The sequence below is a fragment of the Pogoniulus pusillus genome, chromosome 14 (assembly GCF_015220805.1).
Source record: "Pogoniulus pusillus isolate bPogPus1 chromosome 14, bPogPus1.pri, whole genome shotgun sequence".
Taxonomy (NCBI): Eukaryota; Metazoa; Chordata; class Aves; order Piciformes; family Lybiidae; genus Pogoniulus; species Pogoniulus pusillus.
Genome location: NC_087277.1, coordinates 4,250,147 through 4,257,668, shown reverse-complemented (window position 1 = coordinate 4,257,668; position 7,522 = coordinate 4,250,147). Strand labels below are relative to the sequence as shown.

The following is a 7,522-nucleotide window of genomic DNA, read 5'->3' as shown; positions in this document are numbered from 1 at the left end:
GTGGTGGTAGTGTCCCTGTGATAAAAGGGGAAAGAAACTATTTCTGGACAACCTGCAGTGGAGAGAGGAGTGGGATGTGAGAAAAAAAATGCAGAGACCAAGTTCTCCTTCTTCCTTCTCTGAAGAAGGAGGGCAAGGAGGTGCTCCAGCCACTGGAGCAGGGATTTCCCTGCAACCCATAGTGAAGTCCACGGTGAGGCAGGCTGTGCCCCTGCAGCCCATGGAGCTTAACAGCAGAGCAGGTCTTCACCTGCAGCCTGTGCAGGGCTTCGTGCTGAAGCAGATGGGTGCCTGAAGGAGGCCTCCTGAGAAGTCTGTGCTGGAGCTGGCTCCTGGCAGAGAGCTGGAGGGGGAAGGAGCTTTAACAGTTGGGTTTTATTTCTCATTATCCTACTCTGGTAACAAAGTGAACTGATTCCCCCCCCGCCCCGAGTCAACTCTGTTTTGCCCATGGTGGTAACTGGTGAGTGATTCCTCCCTCTGCTTGTCTTGACACTGCAAGCTTCTTGTTGCGTTTTCTCCTCTCATCCCACTGTGGGGGAGGACTGAGCGTGTGGCCACGTGGGTCTTGCTTGCCAGCTGGGCCTAAACCACAACAAACGTGCATGTGGGTTGTGAGAGATCCAAGTTCCTGTCCTGCTGCCTGATTCAGCACAGGCTGAGAGTGCACTTTCCACGTGGGTGTCCTACCTGCTCAAAGTAGTAGGCACGCAGAGCTGGAGGGCATCATCTCAGCCTTTTCCCCTCTAAACTGCTTACACATTGCCTGGAGGAAGAATAAAAGAGTGGATAGTAACTGAGGAGAGACTTGAGGCAGTCAACATACTGAAAAACTGCTGAGTTATTTGTGCAGGAGACAACACTTTCAGCTAGAAGGACTAAGACAATCAGCTCATAAGACATGGTGCACTGTCAAGTCCCAGCCCTGCCCAAGTCCTGCCCATTGGAACTAGATGATCTCTGAGGTCCTTTCCAACCTAAACCATCCCATGATTCTAGAAAACAGAGGCATGCCCAGGCACTGTAAATACTAAACCTTGTATGGGAAGACTGTTACCTGGCAAAAGTTTGCTCCTGGCAAAGCTGGCAGCTCAAAGTCTCTTCCAACCTGGTTGATTCTATGATTCTCACTCATTTTATGAATGCAGTATTTTGAGTCTATTAAGTGTGCCTAGAAGTTACTTGAACATATTTAGTTGGTGAGCAAAATTAACTGTTTCAAAACTGTGGAAAGACTGAGTGATAAGTAGAGTTATTTGAGTGGATCTGATGTGCCAAAACACTTGAGGATTTCCCATGGATAGCATTGTAGAGATAAGTACATCTTTTGTAGGAGAAAGGTCACAGAATCAACCAGGTTGGAAAAGACCTCCAGGATCATCCAGTCCAACCTAGCACCCAGCCCCATCCAGTCAACCAGACCATGGCACTAAGTGCCTCATCCAGCCTCCTCTTAAACACCTCCAGGGATGGTGACTCCACCACCTCCCTGGGCAGCCCATTCCAATGCCAATCACTCTCTCTTCCTCCTCACATCCAGCCTAGACCACCCCTGGCACAACTTGAGACTGTGTCCCCTTCTTCTGTTGCTGGGTGCCTGGCAGAAGAGCCCAACCCCACCTGGCTACAGCCTCTCTTCATGTAGCTGTAGACAGCAATGAGCTTTGCCCTGAGCCTCCTCTTCTGCAGGCTGCACACCCCCAGCTCCCTCAGCCTCTCCTCACAGGGCTTGTAAAGGCAGGGTAAGGGAAATCTTTGACCAGCGCTATTATTTAATAAACCAGGTCAGGTGTTGGTGGTTTGGGTTTCTTTAGTTGTTGTTTTTTTAATCTCAGCTAATAGCAACCAGTGAAGTGTCACTGAAAATCACCTGAAGAATCAGAGTACTACAGGCTGCTCATACCTGAAAAGAGGCTGAGGTGTAACTGCTCAGTGTCTGCTTCCATCAGTCTGCATCTAGCTGTGATTTGCTTTTTCCTTCCCATTTTTTTTGGGTGTGCCTGAAGCTGGTAAAAGTTGAAAGCAGGACGACTATCTGCAAGGGTAATCCCTAAGGCGTGCAGACTGTTTGCACAGCTATTAGATCAAAGCCTCTTACTGAACTATTTTATCATCAAACTTATAAATCATCCTCAGTTCATTCTACAAACATTAGTGCTGCCATCAGTTACATGCATTTAGGACTAATGGTTTTACAGGAATGTTAGCAGTACAACTTTATTCCCTGCAAATCAGCTCTGAAGACTATTAAAAGGCTATTAATTGCTGCATGTAGCATGCAGGATTATTTGTTCCAGGTTTCAAACATTTGGTGAGTTGACATGTAAGTATGTTTCTCACCAGTTAAGTTTCATGGGTATCAAATGCAGCAAAAGCTATCTTTATAAGTTATCTTTGTCCAGCTTTCCCTCACAGCAGAGCCTGAGTAGACCATGAGCAATTCTGCTGCTTACCCTCTACAGCCCCAATGTTCTTGCAGCAGTTCCTTATCCACTGAATGCTTGTCTGCTCTCAGCCTGCATGCAAAGGTAGCAGTGATGTCTGCAGTATGGAAACCTGAAGAAAACACAAACAGTACAAGCAGATGCTTGAGGAGTGAGGGGTTTAAAGAAGGGAACCATTCCTGTATAGGATGTGAATCCTGTTGCAGGTAACCTTTGGGCTTTGGCTCATTCCACACCTCAGGCATTAGTAACACCTCCTGCATTTAGTCAGGCACCTCCCATTTCACTCTCCAGGATCACAGGATGTCAGGGGCTGGAAGGGACCTAAAGAGATCATCGAGTCCCACCTCTCTGCCAGAGCAGAACCATACAGTCTAGCTCAGGGCACACAGGAACACATCCAGACAGGCCTTGAAAGTCTCCAGAGAAGGAGACTCCACAACCTCTATGGGGAGCCTGTGCCAGTGCTCTGGGAACCTTACAGTAAAGAAATTCCCTCTTGTGTTGAGGTGGAACCTCTTTTGCTGCAGCTTACACCCTTTGCTCCTTGTCCTATCCCAGGGAGCAAATGAGCAGAGCCTGTCCCCCCACTCCTCACCCCCAGCGCTCAGATATTGATAAACACTGATTAAATCCCCTCTCAGTCTTCTCTTCTCCAGACTAAACAGCCCCAGGGCCCTCAGCCTCTCCTCATCAGGCAGTGCTCCAGTCCCCTAATCATTCTCCTAGCCCCCCACTGGACTCTCTCCAGCAGATCCCTGTCCCTCTTAAACTGGGGAGCCCAAAACCGAATGCAGTAGTCAAGATGAGGTCTCACCAGGACAGAGCACAGACAGAGGAGAACCTCCCTTGATCTGCTGGACACACTCTTCTTAATGCACCCCAGGATCCCATTGGCCCTCTTGGCCACAAGGGCACATTGCTGTGCCATGGATGTTCTTTACCAGCACTCCCAGGTCCCTCTCCACAGGGCTGCTCTCCAGCAGATCACCTCCCAGCCTATACTGGTGCAGTTTATTGTACCTCCCCAGGCACAGGACTCTGCACTTGTCCTTGTTGAATCCCATTTTGTTCCTCTGCCCAGCTCTCAGTCTGTCCAGGTCTCACTGCATCCATCTAACGCTGCAGTAGTTCTCCTCTCCAGGTGTACAGATTTAGCTCTAGGAGGACATCATACAAATTGCTAAATATGATCTTCCTCCTGCTGTGCTGAAACCAGCTGCCCTCCTCATCCAGATCTACCCTTAGCCCATACAAAGTGCTCCAGTTCTCTTTCTGATATGATAAATGATATCATATAAGCAATAATAAGCAACTGAGGCTGGAGACATGAATGTTACACAATCTTCTCCTACTAATTATGAACCTAAAATTTCTGTTCATTGGTGCAAAAGGCTGTTTGCATGTCAGAGGAGGAAGAAGAACATACAGGCCCTTGGAAGCATGTGGAACTACACTGATTTTTAGCAGCTGAGGAAGCAGTCCCAAGAAAGCTGTCAGGTAATCTTCAATGAACCACTCACTACCTGCAGTGCAAGGAAACTTCATACCTCCAAGATTGGGCACTACTCTGTTTCCCTTAGGTCAGATACTTATGATTACCTCAAAGGTTTGCAAAATAGGGGTGCAAAATGTCCAGGAAAAGTCATAAATACCTTTCATAACCCATCCCTAGGCTCCAGCCTTGAATAGACATCCACAGCCCTTAGTAAACTGTGCTGCCTAAAGGAATGTAAGTAAGTTTTAGGTACCATTTCACAGCTGAACCTTTATGTCAATCCTTCATTCCAGAGTGGTTCAACATTGCAGTGACCTTCACATCCCCCTTCAGATTGAATCTGTTACCCTCAGTGAGTATAAAGGCTATAAAGAAGCACCTGATCATAAAATCCACTTGGAATGCTTTCTTAAACCTGCACCATTATATCCATTATAAATTCTGCTCTTTACAGGCTCACTCCCCAAAATGAAAACCAAATATTAATATGGATTTTAAAACATTTTTCCTAGTTCTCTGGAGAAAAGTCTTGACAACTTGAAATAATAGTTGATTGATGTGACTACATAGAGTAATCTGAGTACTTCTATGGGTAATTCTGCCCCTGTACTCTGCACTGGTTAGACCTCACCTTGAGTGCTGTGTTCAGTTCTGGGCCCCCCAGTTTAGGAGGGACATTGAGATGCTTGAGCGTGTCCAGAGAAGGGCGACGAGGCTGGGGAGAGGCCTTGAGCACAGCCCTACGAGGAGAGGCTGAGGGAGCTGGGATTGCTTAGCCTGGAGAAGAGGAGGCTCAGGGGTGACCTTATTGCTGTCTACAACTACCTGAGGGGTGGTTGTGGCCAGGAGGAGGTTGCTCTCTTCTCTCAGGTGGCCAGCACCAGAACGAGAGGACACAGCCTCAGACTGCACCAGGGGAAATTTAGGCTGGAGGTGAGGAGAAAGTTCTTCCCTGAGAGAGTCATTGGACACTGGAATGGGCTGCCCGGGGAGGTGGTGGAGTCGCCGTCCCTGGGGCTGTTCAAGGCAGGATTGGACGTGGCACTTGGTGCCATGGTCTGGCCTTGAGCTTTGTGGTAAAGGGTTGGACTTGATGCTCTATGAGGTCTCTTCCAACCTTGGTGATACTGTGATAATAAGAGACATTCACTCTTGCTTTATAGGCAAGGACCTAATTTAAAAGAAAAGATGTGGATGGCCTGATGATCACCTCCCAGTCAGCCTTGCCAATATGTAATTGATACAATATTGATGATATAGGGAGAAAAAAAGCATTTCATTCAGGTAACACTGAGCTATGTCAGGATTAGGTCTTCAGCAGGAAGCCTTTTAATCTGCATGGAGCTTCTACCCTGCAAGGGAAAGCACAGCAGAAGTCACTGCAGCAGGATCGCTCTGTGAAAACTGAGTGGAACCAGAAAGGGCAAAGCTTCACCAGGCTTAAATCAGCCTAAAGCAGGAAGCTGGATCATGAGGATGAAAAAGCAGCTCTTGGGGGAGATCATAGGATCATGTGAATCATAGAATCAATCAGGTTGGAACAGACTTCCAAGATCATCCAGTCCAACCTAGCACCCAGCCCTATCCAATCAACCAGACCATGGCACTAAGTGCCTCATGCAATGTTTTCATGAACACCTCCAGGGATGGTGACTCCACCACCTCCCTGGGCAGCCCATTCCAATGGCAATCACTCTCTCTGACAACAACTTCCTCCTAACATCCAGCCTAGACCTCCCCTGGCACAACCTGAGACTGTGTCCCCTTGTTCTGGTGCTGCTTGCCTGGCAGAAGAGACCAACCCCACCTGGCTACAGCCTCCCTTCAGAGAGTTGTAGACAGCAATGAGCTCTGCCCTGAGCCTCCTCTTCTGCAGGCTGCACATCCCCAGCTCCCTCAGCCTCTCCTCACAGGGCTGTGCTCCAGGCCCCTCACCAGCTTTGTCACCCTTCTCTGGACACGTTCCAGCACCTCAACATCTCTCTTGAATTGAGGAGCCCAGAACTGGACACAGCACTCAAAGTGTGGCCTGAGCAGGGCTGAGTACAGGGACAGAATAACCTTCCTCGTCCTGCTGGCCACACTGCTCCTGATGCAGGCCAGGATGCCATTGGCTCATGTTGTTGGATGTTAATGGAGTGCTGAGGCCTTCCTTTAAAACAGATAAAATACAGGTTTTTTTTAAAGCATTTTCTCTTGCTTCTGTGCCCTCCAAGTGAGAGCTAATCTCTCTGGATTTACAGAGCAGTTCTTTGGCTTCACTTGGTTCTGCACATATTACCTCATCACCCTTTCCTCCCCAGGGGCACTGCAGCCCTGTTTGTAGCCACTGTCTGGAGCTTCTTCCCGATTTCCATGCAAACCTCTCCAAGTGCAGTGTCTGCCCTCACTGCCCCCAGCACCACACTCACAGCTGCTTGTGATGATCTGCCTCAAAGAGGCTCTGACCTTACCCTCTTGCCTCATCATCTTCAACTTATCTGAAGCTCACACAGCTAACCATGATCCATTTCTCACGATGCTGGTCTCTTCTGCATGCCACTTTGGTAACTTCTCCCTTCATTATGCAGAGACAAAAGTCTCCAAGGCACCCTCCCTCCCTGCCCCCAAGAAAAGGAAGGCTGCTCTCTGGCTGTAAATCACATCCCCTTGCTCATACCTCATCTGTGGAGCTGCTCCTCAAGGTTTGCCCTCAAGTAGCTTCAAACAGGCAGCGAAGGCACTCACAGCTAACTAAATATATGAAGAGTGATAAGACAAATTGCTCAGCCCTTGGCTGCAACCTTTTCCCTGGTCCTCTCACACAATTAGCTGCTCCCACTTAATGCATTAGCTTAATCTACTAATGGTTTAATCTGTGTAATGGAAACTCCTATCACGTTTTGTAAGAGAGACCCCAGTGTGAAAAGGACATTGTTTTGTAGCATGTACAGGCCCTTGCACCTCACCCTTTGCAATGGGTGCCCAGGAAGGGCAACCTTCACATGGAGCATCTCTTTACTGCAGGCTTAATGTCACATGCACATTTCATAGCATCAGAGAATCAACCAGGTTGGAAGAGATCTCCAAGATCATCCAGTCCAACCTATCCCCCAGCCCTATCCAGTCAACCAAACCATGGCACTAAGTGCCCCATCCAGGCTTGTCTTGAACACCTCCAGGGATGGTGACTCCACCACCTCCCTGGGTGTAACCGAAGTTCCTATGGCATGGAAAAGCCAAGACAGAGGAGAAATTCTGATTCAATCCCAGCCTAAATACCTAAGACCAAAAGTGAAACTCAGTTGTGTTCCAGGAAACACAGACATTTCCCAAGTCCCTCAGTTTTCACTGGGCTAAACATTTGCTGAAGGGTGGCTGTGAGGCTCCTTGCATATGCCAGGGTGAACAGGACCTGCAGACCAAGACAGGCCATGCCTGCAGCCTCCCTGCCAGCCTCTTCATGCTTCTTTCATTGTCTCATCTGACCATCCAGAGGAATCACTCCTTCTGTCTGGATGTGGGAAAGCAAAGCTCAGCTCTTTCTTTTGAACACGAACTTGAGCCAGCAGAAGAAGCAGCAACCATACTTTGAATGGAG

The 7,522-nt window shown here is 48.4% G+C and overlaps 1 long non-coding RNA gene across 1 annotated transcript; it reads right to left on the bottom strand.

The window, feature by feature from the left end:
- Positions 1-378: 378 nt before the first annotated feature.
- LOC135181024 (uncharacterized) lies at positions 379-2,551 on the bottom strand. The gene is made up of 3 exons (XR_010304652.1): positions 2,454-2,551; positions 691-766; positions 379-585 (listed from the first exon to the last, which is right to left on the bottom strand). It is a non-coding gene; the product is annotated as an uncharacterized LOC135181024 (long non-coding RNA).
- Between the last annotated feature and the right edge of the window lie 4,971 nt (positions 2,552-7,522).